The sequence below is a fragment of the Tachysurus fulvidraco genome, chromosome 12, assembly GCF_022655615.1.
Source record: "Tachysurus fulvidraco isolate hzauxx_2018 chromosome 12, HZAU_PFXX_2.0, whole genome shotgun sequence".
In the NCBI taxonomy this organism is placed as follows: Eukaryota; Metazoa; Chordata; class Actinopteri; order Siluriformes; family Bagridae; genus Tachysurus; species Tachysurus fulvidraco.
In genome coordinates, this window is record NC_062529.1 from 13,430,106 (window position 1) to 13,443,245 (window position 13,140).

The 13,140-nt window shown below is 40.9% G+C and overlaps 1 protein-coding gene across 3 annotated transcripts in view; it reads left to right on the forward strand.

Annotated features, from left to right (window-relative positions):
• LOC113659486 (neuronal PAS domain-containing protein 3) overlaps positions 1-13,140 on the forward strand; it is a 218,132-nt gene that overhangs the window by 173,412 nt on the left and 31,580 nt on the right. The gene's annotated exons all lie outside the window — the stretch shown is intronic.

Sequence of the window (13,140 nt, forward strand, 5' to 3'; positions counted from 1 at the left end):
TATGAGGGCTTTGAAAAGGTCTAGTGATCCCATAGGCTTCGGTAATGCACAGGATTCCGAGGCTGTCGATGCCACGTATAAGCACGTCCTCCTCCTCTTCCCCGCATTCCCTCTTTTTTCTACCTTGTTTGATAAATCAATGTCTGATTCATTTGACCGTAACAAAGACCACCTAAAAAAGACCTTCTCCTCTTCCTCCTTAATGTGTTAGGCTGATAAATGCAAGTGATGATCTGGGCCTTCTTTACCCAGTTGGATGTTCTAATGAACCCACAGGCTTGCTGAGGTTAACACTTCTCCCTGATGCTCCTCTTCCTCCACAGCAGCCAATGCTACCAAAATCCACCTCCAGATCCAGAGAGCAGCGAACAAGATTCAGCCACAAGGGCTTCCGTTCAGTCAGGTCACAAAGGCACACCCACTATCCGATACCTGAAAGTCTGTTTCTACCAGCGGTATTACTAGATTTGTTTCTATTCAATCACATCAATCACCTTTTCCTCATGTCTTGCTCTTTCAGACTGATTATTATGCAGTGTATTCTGATGTTCAGCCTCTGTAAATCAGACTCTCCTCTGGAGCCAAACTGAGTCATGGCATGCTAGTATAAATCCCAGCTTTACAAAAGCAAGCACGCTCATAATGAATTGATTGTGCATTTGTGGTGCAGAAAAAGAATGATCTCTTTTACTGACAGAAAGCCACTGCTTCCTTTCTTTATTTGTCCTCTGTTGATTCATCATGCATGCAGTGTGTTCCCAAGCTCGGAATTAGTCATCAATTGCGGCTCTTTCAGAAAAAAAAAATTAATGTGCTGTTGTGTTTTCTCGCAAAAACAAAGTCACACACTGTTTAATTAGAACTAATGCTCATACTGCTGGAGTAATTTAAATAAATTATGTTAAAAAAAAAATATTGTTTTGCAGAGATATTGCTAACCAATCAGCATATTGTTACTGTAATATACAATTTACATTTTACTGTCTTGTGAGCACCTAATGAAATATACCTAATGTAATTATTAATTCACTGATTAATGCCTTAAGCAAAGATTTTTGACACTAAGGAAAATCTTTACTTAATGAGCGCAACAAGGTCATCATCAGCGAGCTTGTCAATGTGCTACCCCTATAGTCTCGGTGGGATTGCACATCCAATATCGAGTTATTTTATGTATAAGTGTGCAAATCTGCATCGTTTCCTTTTAAATGCAGCATCGCTCACAGCAGTTCGTGTGGCCACTTCCTCTTCAGAAATCCTTGTCAGGAACAAAGGACCCAAACAAAGACGCTGCATATGAACGGATTCTCTTCTGGGAAAGTGGAGGCTGAGGATGTGGGTTTACGTACCACTCAGATGTCCGCTGAAGAGAAAGAGCATTACAGAAAGAGAGATAGAAGGAGAAAATGTGTTGCTCTTGCTTTCCTTCATTAGTATGGTGGTTTGATTCTAAACCAAGGATAAGGCACTGCTACTGCAGAAAATATACTCACACAATATACAGAAAAAACAGTGACTTTATCAGGCCATTTTTACCTAAAAGCAAAAGCCCTTGCACAGACCGTGATTGAGAGCTTTACAAAGAATATGAAGATTAGCGTCTGCTGCCTCCCAGGTGAACACAGACAAATGGAATGATAGATGGATGGACGGATGAATGGGTGGATCAATGGGTGCTCATGAGAGTATGTGGGTTTGGTTGCTGGGTGTGGAGGCTCAGAGGGAGGAAGAGAGAAAGAAATTTGGCACAGAGCCAATGTCTTAGACAGCTATGTCTGTGTTTTTTGCCGGCTCTACTCATGCAGTGCTGGAATCAGCAGCTGGAAATGAAGCTGCTCATATACACCTTGTCTGACAGGCCAAAATGATGTAAGAAACACAACAGGAGGACTCATTCTCACATGCACACAAATACCAGAGGATGAAAACAGGGTCTAATGAATGATTCTGTTATACCTATCACATGTTCATGTAAATAGAATACAATATATGAAATGAATAATACATTTTATATATTGTTTAATATATTTTCGATTTTCCCCAACATGTGTATTTAATATCACTAGACTATACTAGTCTTTGTTAATATTGATTTTCTAGCTTTTGGGGGCTCTTCATCACAGATTTTGTCCTAGCCAGCTGTAGATATGTAGGAATGGCTGAGTGAGCAACAGGAGAGCAGATTGCTGTTCTGACAGAGCTGGGTGTGTGGAAGCCGGCCAGAGCGTTCACCCATCTGCAGTGTAGACATTAACCTTTAAGCCGTGGAACAGTTCTGAACTGCAATCACAGCTCTGTGTGTCCAAGAATGTGTGTGTGTGTGTGTGTGTGTGTGTGTGTGTGTGTGTGTGTGTGTGTGTGTGTGTGTGTGTGTGTGTGTGTGTGTGTGTGTGTGTGCATTATAGAAAGTTCAGTAACTGTATCATCCCCTGCATTGGAGCCCTTGTATATCAGGATCTTTATAATTTCCCTCAAGGTGCCCTGGTGCCAGCAGCAGTCTCCCAGCATAAATCAGAAAACTCACTCAGCCAGCAACAGCAGCGTCCTTCTGCTTGCGCCTCTGCACTAGGGAACTGAGGACGCAGAGCAGCAGACAGGCAGAAAGAGCAAGACAGCATGATCAGAGACAGAGCGTGAGACAGTATAGCCAGAGACAGAGAGTGACAATGTGACAGGAGACATAGAGTTAGACAGCATAGCTGAGGACAGTTAGTTTGTTCGGAGGTAGTGATTGAGATAGCATGGTAAGAGGTAGGGAGTGAGACAGAATGTTTGGAGTTAGAGAGTGAGACCGTGAGTCTGATTGGAGGTAGAGTGTGAGACAGTGAGTTTGGTTGGTGGTAGAGAGTGAGACAGTAAGTGTGGTTGGAGATAGAGAGTGAGACAGTGAGTTTGGTTAGTGGTAGAAAGTGAGACAGTGAGTGTTGTTGGAGATAGAGAGTGAGACAGTACATGTGGTTGGAGGTAGAGCATGAGACACTGAGTGTGGTTGAGGTAGAGAATGAGACAGAATGGTCTCACACATGGCATGTCTGGAGACAGACAGTGTGATGCAGTCAAACAGAAAAACAATGATATTACCCACAGCCTCACTTTCACTAAACAAACCCAGAAGGTGTTCCTCATATTAACCTTCAGCTGTTCTGGCTAAGCTCAGGGGTCATATAGCGGGGCTTTATGCTAAACTGAGTGTCTCACTGACCAGTGTGAACTGCAGATCTCTCTGCTCTCAGCTGGACTGCACAGTGAAGCATGGAGTTCCACTTTATGATGCTGTCTGATGTGACATTAGTGCAGTGTTGGTGTACATGATGGTCATAATGTTGTTGCAGCTGTGGCGTTTTTCTGACTTCCCCGCTGCTCTCAGGCTGCTGCTGTCTTTTACTGTTGGAGCATCACCTGGCTGTGTGACTAGCTTTAGATAAGAACATCTGCCTGGCAAATAATTCATTAAGTGAATGAATAAATGAATATGTTTACTGGAATCTGTATACAAACACCACAACACAGTAACTACTCCTCTGTCACTATTTCTATCCTAATGTCCAGTCAGACTCAGGTATTTTACCTCTAAGTGAATTCACTGATTCTAACATTAATGTAATCTCTAACATGCTGTCAGAAAACAAATGCAAGATTGAAAGTAAATAAAATATTTTAAGATCGTTCTGGTGATTTTTTAATAAAGAACATTTGTCAAAACTAGATGGAAGCAGAAAGAAACAAATTTTTTTTTAGTTTTGTCATTTCGGCTGTTTTCCAAAATTCTTCCATGGCATCGTGTGACAGCTTTTCCCAAACTGCCAGACAAATTTCTGGACAGCATTATTACACCTAAAATCCTGCACTAAGTGCTTCTGGCCTTGTGCTATGACTTCCTGCATCACAGAGCCTCATGCTGGCAAAGCTTCCCATTCCATCCTGACATACTGCTGTGAAAACACTGATAAACAGTGCTCTGGAAATGTCTGAAATGTGCTTTAGGCCTCAGCTTGTGTTGGAGTATGTATACAGGCTGCAAGACACCGGGAGAGATGACATGTTCCCTGTGCTCTGTTATGTTAGCAAACAAAACATTTTATTCAGTACTTGTCCAGCTTTTTTACAATCTTTTCTGTTTGTAATACCATTAGCTTGGTTTTGTAGATCAGTGTTCTTAAAGTGGGTTTTATTCTGATAACCCACATTTATCAAAGGTATTGTATTTGATAGTTTTTAGCTTTTTCCACTGCTTTTCTTGAACAGAATGGGTCAGTAACTCAAAACTTGGACCTAATTCAGTTTTATTTGTATAGTGCATTTAACAAGAGACAAGTTACAAAGATAGGGGGCATGGCGGCTTAGTGGTTAGCATGTTCGCCTCACACCTCCAGGGTTGGAGGTTCGATTCCCGCCTCCGCCTTGTGTGTGTGGAGTTTGCATGTTCACCCTGTGCCTCGGGTGTTTCCTTCGGGTACTCCGGTTTCCTCCCCCGGTCCAAAGACATGCATGGTAGGTTGATTGCCATGTCTGGAAAATTGTCTGTAGTGTGTGAGTGTGTGAGTGAATGAGAGTGTGTGTGCCCTGTGATGGCACTCCGTCCAGGGTGTATCCTGCCTTGATGCCCGATGACGCCTGACATAGGCACAGGCTCCCCGTGACCCGAGAAGTTCGGATAAGCGGTAGAGAATGAATGAATGAATGAAGTCACAAAGATGAAATCTGAACATAGATGGATTTAGATCCCTAATAAACAAGTCAGAGGTGAGAAAGAAAACCCAGGCTCAGAAGGGAACCTTTTCTCCTCTGGGTGACGTAAAATAGTGGGATTATAAATCCTCAGTCTTCTACAGTGCTATGATATAAATTAAAAAGTGAGTAAAAGTACTAAGTGCATTGAAGGACATTCAGTTTCAGCATCATAGTCCTCATGATTACAGCAACCTGTTCTTGGGTACAGTGGAAAGTTCAGAATATATAGAGTGAAAAGTGTGATTTTTGTACAAATTGAAATTAACTTAATATTTTAAGAGTTTGTTCCAATGGGGTTAATTTATTGATTGCATGGTGTGAGTACAAGGAGTGATATTCTATATGTCTGACGTCCTTATACACAGGGAATGTACATTTTTCTACAGTTTCTCAATGAATGTTTTGGAGAAATGTTCTTCTCAGTGCTCCTATAAAGACTATATAAAGACAAATTCATTTAAAATAAAAAAATGAAAATCCATCTAAATACTTAGCTCTGTCTGAAGCAGTGGTTCTTATGCACATTGCACATCGTAGTCCGTCATGATCTGCCTGCTCTTGTGTCGCTCGTAGAGGCACGTAAATGCAAAGAAGGATTCTGTAGTGGGGTAAATATACGCCAAGATATGTATCTATGTGTGTGTTTGCGACTGTATGCGTGTCCATATGTGCACTCTTCCCTCCTGTTCAATAATTCATCAATTCGGCGCTGCAGGGAACAGACAAAGATTTATGGCCTGTGATTGTGCAATGTCTGGATTTATCAGCACCATAGAGAGAAAATTGACCACAACTACAAAAGGACCGTTTCTGCGTGTATTTGATCAGCATGAAAACTCATCAGAACGGGCCAAGGGAAGGATACAGGGGAATGAAAGGGAAGAAGGAAGAAAGAGAGACAGCTCAGGAAGAGGAGGGTGTGTAGGTTTCATTAAGGGATCATGGCGGCCTCCTGGTGTTTCCCATCTACATCCTCTGATCCACAGGACCCTCTCTGCCTCGGCCTCTCCAATTAATATGGAACCCTTACAAGAAAATGAGAGTTTATTGATTTAGTTTAAGGCATGCATGTTTCTAACGGGGAAAGCTATTCAGATGCAGGGAGGATAGATAAGTGATCCCAATAAGGGGACAAAGAATGATGTATGAGAGAGAAAGAGTGTGTGTGTGTGTGTGTGTGTGTGTGTGTGTGTGTGTGTGTGTGTGTGTGTGTGTGTGTGTGTGTGTGTGTGTGTGTGTGTGTGTGTGTGAGTGTTTGTGAGAGTGTTTGTGAGAGTGTGTGTGAGAGAGTATGTGTGTATGTGTGTGCGTGTGTGTGTGTGAGAGAGAGAGAGAGAGAGAGAGAGAGAGAGAACACATTGACTCAGAGATGTTTAATCTCTGTTCCATAGAACTCTAATAGAGGCCGTTTGGCTGCATTTTATTTTGTTGGTAATTTAATTTGGACTGGGCTATTGTGAGGAGGGGATATGGAGAAAGGACTCTCACAATGGTTGCACTCTTTAGGAGGAAAAAGAGAAAGGCTGAAATCCTAGATTACCCCCTCCACCCATGACACTTCCCGCTCATGGAGAGGCACTGGGATGTGACCACGGAGACAGACGGGTTATTGCCTGGACAGATTTCTCCCTGAGTTGATTTTCATTTTCTTGATTTTCAAAGTGGCCAGTGATCTGTAACAGGCCCTTCAGCGGGCAGAGGGAGGGGGCAGGAGCACAGTGGACAGAGGTTAGCCCACTCTCACAATGGAAAATATAACATGGACCAGCCCCTCGCTCTCTTTCTGTCTCTCTCTCAGTGAACATATCTACAGTTATTCTTCCCAAGTTCCAGTTTTTATATTGTCCATCTGCCTAATGTAATTGTTCACTTTTTTTTAAATATTTATTTATTTATAACAATTATATAAGCCAAGAAGGTTATGGGGACTTGGGGGGCTGGTTATGTTTACACCTCTCCCTCGCACCCCAACATACCCTTCATATATGTTTCAACGTAGTTACTATATAATTCACTGAATATTTTTATCCCTGTATTTAACACACTGTGACTGATTAAAACATAACAATAATTTTAGGACCAATTTTTTTTGCAAAGCTCTTGATGCTATATGTATATTATCAAATATTTGATCGTGAAGCAGCTCAGAAGTGTCAGAAGTGCTATCTTTGTTCTGTGGATTAAGCAGCTAGTGTGCCGAGTTCACCGGTTGTTCTATCCTTTGTGGGTTGCCTTTTGGTCTTTGCTGTCACAAGTTCTGAAGGTTGAAGAGAAAAGCGGTGTCAGGAAGCTGATTGCTAGCACAGAATTTCTAAGACAATCTGAATCTCATATTCAGCTACTTTGCCACAGTGGATTAAGATGATCTAAGAAGGCTTTGTGGGGCTCGATAAAAATCAGGCGCGCTGGAGTAAGGAGCACCGGGAGAAATTTTTTCCCTTTTTGTCCTTCAAAGTTAATTGTTAAAGTTATCCCCCCCCCCCCTCACTGTTGCATGTGCTGTGCCAGGAAAACGACATGTTGTGCATGAATTTAATCACCATCTGAGAGATTTTCTGTAAATCCTCCAGCTTCAGATATGATCATTTGGACAATAAAAATTAGACATGCCAAAATGGCAACAGGACATTTGTCTTCTACTATACATTTCCAAATGATTGACTGCTACAGTGAGTGATGGTGTGTTTATAATGACCACTATGCATTGCCTTGATGCCTTCTATTTCTCCTGAAGTGAAAGGCTTTAGTTGAGCAGTGAAGATTAAGGCCGTGCGGAGAAGTGGCACAATGCGGTATTAAAAGGACAGAGAGAGAGAGTGAGAGAGAGAGTGAAGCAAAGTGCTCCTCCAGTAAATCTCGCCTGTCTGTCTGTCACTGCCCAGTTAAAGGTTACTGTAATCTGAGCCTTGTAACACTCGAGTGGGCTGGAGAATGCTCTCACCAGTTAATAGTGCAGCTGTGATAGATATAGCCTCAGCCAGGCAATAGAGTAGCTAAGAGGAGAAGAGAGAACGGCTTAGCTCACCCCCTCTTCTGGAGATGCCAGAGAAGCAGAGAGCTGTCACACATACACACTGTGCAGCTTGGCTGTTTGAATTGTGAAATTAGAAGCCTTCGCCGACAAATATTACTCCTCAGCCCTGGGCTTGGCAGCCTCTTTGCCATCCATCATTTCATGCCATAAAGTCCGCCCGCTGCCTCATGGAAACTTTCCAGAAGCTTTTTAGACTTTTTTTGTTCCTGAAAGCATTCGGTTATTAGACAAATGAAGTAAGGCTTTGCCGACTTCATTCTTATTCTTGGCAGTGTGCTTTTTATCATAAGGCAGATAGTCATTAATTTACAGAATCAACGGCGGGAACATCTTTTGTGATCTCATATTAATTTTTTTCCCCCGAATCCACCCCTCGGCAAAAATTACTCACATCGTTAAAAAATATTTAATTAGGCTGCAGTTTATCCACGGCTCGCAGGGGAGAAGGGATTTGCATGAAGCAGGTCACATGGCACAGCGGTGAGGGAGATTGGATGTGAGTGAGGTTCAGGGGGTCACCGCCTCTGCCAAGGACTCCCATTTGCCAAGGTCAGCCAGGTAGCAAGGTTTTCCCACGGGTCCCCACTCAAAGACGACAGCTCCAATTGGCCTTTAATTAGGGCCTTCCTTTAAGCCTCTGCCTGCTGTTGGTTTTATAAAGCTACTCCATACTTTAACTTATAGCTGCTGTTTTCTGTTACAGCACAGCCACACAAAGTCATTTTCATTTACAAAGTCATTGTTAGTCATTTACAAAGTCAGGTCTCCAAAAAGGAGACACATATAAATATATTATACTTAATATATTTGTGCAGGTTTTTGTTCTTGCTTTTGAGCAATTATAGGTGTTAACACATGGGTTAAAAGTACACAAGATTCTACTGAGTTAGAATATATATATATATATATATATATATATATATATATATATATATATATATATATATATATATATATACACTGTGTATATATATAACACAAAATAAAGTGAATTTAAATAAATATAGAACATAGTGAATTATTATGAAGTATTATTGTAAATTTACATAATATCACTCAGCAGCTTGAACTTCGTATAGAGAGAAAGAGTAGATTTTACGGCTATTCTTTACACTCTATAAACATTTTTACTCCAATAGAGATTTTTTGTATACTGTCAGGCAGTGTTACATTACTATTTGTTTGTTTTTTCTGAACCACTATGGCAATCCTGATAAACTCATACTTTTTTATATATTATTGCCTGACTGACAGCTAGTTACATTTTGAGCACTTCTTACATGTTTGCTGTTTTTTCTCAAAATCTTTCCTCAAATATCTTTACATATATTGGTATTTGTATATACAAAAAAATGTGTTATATATACAAATAATTATGTATACACTGCAAAAAAATGACAGCAGGTATCTTGATCTTGTCCAATTTATCTCCCATTTCTTATTATAAGATTACAATAAACAATAAAGATTTTTAAACTAATTTTCGAGACATATTTGTCCATTTTTAAGCTTTACGTTTTCTTGTTTGTTTTACAGATAGGAAATTCTAGTTTGCTTCTTTCTAGGAAATAATGTCTAAAATAAAAATAATCTACCAATAGAACAAGCTTAAGAAAATCTAGAAATAGCTTTAATAATTTGGTTTATTATCATATTATAAATAAGATGTTGTAGATCATTTTGGCTAGCTTTAAGATTTTGCTTTATTGTCATGTTTTACAGTGTATTGATAAAAAAATAACAAACAAAAAAAAAGACATATTGTGCCTCTAGAGTGTGAAACTAATCCAAGGCCTTTTTATTTCTTCTCAGTTCATACTGCCACACAGTCTGTTACAGGTGTTGCATGTTTACTGCAGAGATGGCTGGTGGCTTTCAGCTATTATATTAGCTTTGTCTTTGCTAGCTGATGTGAGGCGTGATGTAGTTTCTATAGGTCATATAGGCTTCAATTAGAACAAGAGATCGTATCAGCTATGTACAGGCCCAATCTGGATCATCAGTCTCTAAAGCTTGTTCTGTGGAAGAGGTTAATTTCCGTGCACAGCTCATGAACATGCTAGTGACACCAAAACTAATACGTGATAGGAGTACTGATACAAAACACAATGAGTGATCATGATCATTATCAGAAAATTGAAATCATTATATAGTGGCTGAATAATTAACGATGTTGGAAAGATGTACCATTATCCATAAGATAACTCCCACACAGAGCTGAATGCCGTGAGGAATATACATCATGATTAAACAGCATGACCATGACTTTTGTTTTTTAAAATGGCTTTCTAAGAAAAATAAATTTACTCCTAGTTGTGGGTGAAACAAGTGGATAAGGCACCGATCCGTAGAATAGATTCTGCCGGCACTCGAGTTTCCGGTTACTGTGCATTTTGTTTCTTTATTTGCAGGCACCTCATCTCACACTGTGGCTCTTTATTGTGTGTTTGCACGTGTGGCCCAGGCCAAATGTTGAAGAACTCCAGGCAGGTTAAGTGGCTGGGAGCAGGAGGTGAGCATGTGTGAGGTTGATGCCAGAGAGTAATTTTGTCATAATGAGGAGGATGAGGGCTGGCACGCTCCCATGGCTCTTCAGCAGGGTTCAGTGACACTTAACAAAGCAGCCTGAGGCTCAGAGGGCAGGAGAGAGAACGGCCGGTGACACAGAAACGATGCCACTAGTGTTTTATACAGCAAGTCTGTCTGTGTGTGTGTGTGTGTGTGTGTGTGTGTGTGTGTGTGTGTGTGTGTGTGTGTGTGTGTGTGTGTGTGTGTGTGTGTGTGTGTGTGTGTGTGTGTGTTGGCTTATTATACTCATTAAGCAAAGAAAGATGGAGAGAGGAAGAATGTAGAAATGTTGAGAAAAAAGACAGGAAGGAAGCCGTCGATCATGTGATGAAAGTTGACAGTGAGGCTTATAGCTTTGATGGAGCAGAACAGTTAATAGCTGACATTTCTTGAAACCCTGCTAATTAAAGCTTTTCCTTTTTTTTTAAGCAGCACATAAAGTCCATTCCTCGTTCTCTCTCTCTCTCAATCTCTCGCTACTTGTTTAGAAAATCGTGTGTTTTCATTAATCTGTGCCAGTCAGTCTTAATAAGCCAGAGGAAGAGAGATGAGGTTGTGGTTTATATTGAGTGTCCTTCTACAGAATAAATGTGTTGCTGAGGGCACTGCCCATGCACCCTCTCTACCGAATGCAGCCTCATCTACTATGCAGAAGCTCACGCAGTAATCCAAGTGTCCTTTCCGCAATCACAGAGTATAATCTGCTGCTCTCTTGTAACGCATAACACCAGTACTTTACCACATCCGCCCGGTGCACAATGCATATTAGAGCCGGTATTATTGTTAGCCCTCCCCATCTCCTCATCGCTGAGAATAACACTGCACAAGTGCTTTGTGGAAACACTTGTGTTGAAAAGTAGGCTCATTGTAATACAGTTAGAACAGTCGACAGGGCCGTGTTCATGAATTATAATAGACACAAAAGGTTTGTCTGCGGGAGACCTGGGAGAGAGAGATAGCTTTGGCATTTCATCTCCATTCGGAAATAGATTTTTTAAAGCACTCAGCGTAATGTATTCAGTGCACTGTTGCTGGCGTACCGACACACTGTCATCTCTCTTATTATTCAAGCTTAATCCAATTGCTCATTTGAATCGCTATCATTCCTCCCATCTTCGTAATCCATGGTGCTGTTTGTCTCTTGAGGTTAAATACAGTTGTAAAATACCTCTCTCCTGTTTCTGAAAGGGCGTTTTGTTCAAAACGATCTCCAAGCATGTAGAAGAAGAATGGGACTCCTTGTGTCACCAAGTCACATCTGCGGTGCCTTCAGTCTGTCGTTCACAGGATGTCCAAAGATTTTTGCAGCAAATGCACCTACTGCTTTGTGCTCAAGAAAGCACTTATTAAATTGTGAGGAGCAGAAAGAGATGGAGGCTGCGGCGGAGAGACTGTGTCTGTGAATTTTTCAGTAGTGTCGCACCTTTAAGACACAGAATCAGGGAATAGAAGGCATGTAGGTAAGTTTGAGATGTGTTCAGACTAGTGTCTATAAAAGTAAAAAGAGCCACCGATCTGCACTTATACAGTATACAGTGAAAAAATATACGCAGAACATGTGAAAATGATGCCATTTCATTTAGAATCTGTTTGAGTGTGTGTGTGTGTGTGTGTGTGTGTGTGTGTGTGTGTGTGTGTGTGTGTGTGTGTGTGTGTGTGTGTGTGTGTGAGAGTTTGAATCACACAAAACTATGGGATTTGTAAATTAACGTATAATATGGCAAAATTTGTTCAATCAGGAGTGTTGACTGTGTGTGTGTGTTGGGTGGGTGGCTTGTGCAGCTAAATTTCAAGCACTCACATTAAGGAGGGTTTACTCTGTGTGCTCTGTGTGTGTGTGTGTGTGTGTGTGTGTGTGTGTGTGTGTGTGTGTGTGTGTGTGTGTGTGTGTGTGTGTGTGTGTGTGTGTGTTGGTGTGTGTGTGTGTGTGTGTGTGTGTGTGCGTGTGTGTGTGTCTGTGTGTGTCTGTGTGTGTCTGTGTGTGTGTGTGTGTGTGTGCTTACCCAAACAGTTCAAGCTCACCTACTACATTAGGGTCAGCAAGATGGTCCTGACAATGTTTTTTTTTTCAAAGTGTTTTTTTTTTTGTTATTTTATAAAAGCTATGTGCTTTAATTCTCAGCACTGAAGCAGTAAAAGTATTTATTTTGTGAAAACTGAGGTCAAGGTTAGAGATAGATTATTTATTACACATAAACAATTCTCATTGCATATACAGTAGCTGGTAACATATACACAATACATAGTACAGTATGTGTTAGATACAGTGTGTAATCCTGTGTCCTGAAATGTCACAGACGCATTTGTGTGTGTGTGTGTGTGTGTGTGTGTGTGTGTGTGTGTGTGTGTGTGTGTGTGTGTGTTGAGATAAAAGTCCTCCACATTTCTGTTCCTAAATGTTTAATCTTACACACATCCTCTCTGTATGGTTTTACTGTGTCAGCGAAACAGTGAGGCTTGTATACATTTCTGCACTATATTAATGTGTCGTACACTGTAGTGTTGCATTTGTTTTTCCCATATGTTCCTCTCTATTCTGTATTATTACCTATTACACATCAGGGATCCAGGTTGCAACGCACTCTGTCATCATGTCTTCTGTGTAGGAATTGTTTCAGCTTGCAACTGTAGATTTCTAAAATCTGCTCGAGGAACTGCACATTAAAAGGATTATTTGCATGTAATCCTGACGTCCCCGCAGGCTGACACAGTTACATGCATCATTGCAACACCAGGGACATTAAGGACCCGCATGGGTTTTTTTTGTTTGTTGTTTTCTTCGTCCTCCCTAAAGTAAACTCCCTCCT